Source organism: Echinops telfairi, unplaced genomic scaffold (genome assembly GCF_000313985.2).
Source record: "Echinops telfairi isolate 266 unplaced genomic scaffold, ASM31398v2 ScPeMD7_655;HRSCAF=1070, whole genome shotgun sequence".
NCBI lineage: Eukaryota > Metazoa > Chordata > Mammalia > Afrosoricida > Tenrecidae > Echinops > Echinops telfairi.
The window spans coordinates 23743002-23744321 of NW_022104553.1; positions in this window are offsets into that span (position 1 = coordinate 23743002).

Here is a 1320-nt window from a genome sequence, read left to right on the forward strand (position 1 = left end):
GCTCGTGGTTCCAAGAGGCAACAGGTGGTTTCCCACTGCTGACCCTGGGACCAGCATTCCTACACTATCCCACTGCAACACCGGGGCTGCTTACAGAGCCCAAGATCCCACACTGATGCAGTGTATTATGTCATAGAGTCCTTCTCTTGTACTGTCATTCAGCCGATCCTTTGGCCAGTTTTGCAACCCAGTCGACTTAGATTGAGTCACCCCAGGAACTGGGAGGTTGGCAGGAAAAAGAGAAAGGAGTGGAGCAGGTCAATTGGTCCACCAATGACCAATGGGGTGACTCAAAGAACTACTTGAATAGCCAGAAAGAGAATCATATACATTGAAAGCAGGCACAGTGCACACTAGGTCAAGATCATGTTTTCAGCGGGCCTTCATCTAAAGCCGCGTAATTCCACTGAGGTGAGCCAACCGTGCAATAAACCTCATCATGTTCCAGCACCACAGTTGAAAGAGGCCAAAGCAACTGATCCTCACAGCAACCCTCGAGGGCTGTGTGACTCTGTCCCATACAGGTTCCAAGATCATCCATTTTATAGAAACTGACTGGCATCTCTTTCGCCTTGGGAACCACTTCTGGGGTCAAAGGCCAACGATTGAGTTAGCAGTCAAGTACTTTACACACTCCCCCCAGAAGGACTCCTCCACAAAATCCACACCTGATAAAATTCAACCACCCCCCAGGGATCTCAACTCAACATCATGCTCACTTCCAAGACTGCCCACGTTGCGCCTGCTCCACTATCACCTGGGGTGGCTCCTGAACCTGCTCGGTGCCTCCCGTCTATTCAGACTCACAATGCTGTTGGAAACACTGCAAATGACCTATAGGATTTCCAAAGCCATATATTATTATATGATTAATATGGAAGCCCACCCAACTCTATCTTTCGGAGGGGCAGGGAGTTTGGAACTACTGACTTGCTAGGACCAGCTGAGAACTTCACCAAGGAGCCACCAGAGCTCCTTTTGGGTGATAATCAGCTACTAACCAAACCAAAGACAGCTTGATATGCAAAAAGAAATGCACCGAAGCATGCCCCACCCAGAGCTCTGGGGTTTCATATCCCTAGCAACTCCCCCACCAACAGGGCTGCATTAGGCTCTGCACGTGGTGAAACGCATTCATGCTGCCCACAGGATACTAAGGAAGCAATGGCTGTGAAGATTATCGTCACTCAGGAAGCACAGAATATGTGGAGACATCAAAGTGCCTCCAGGGGAGAGTAACGGACACTCACAGGAGTGGGGTAATGTGGCATTATAAAGTAACTCTGAAAATATATATATATAAATATATTGTGCTCGCTT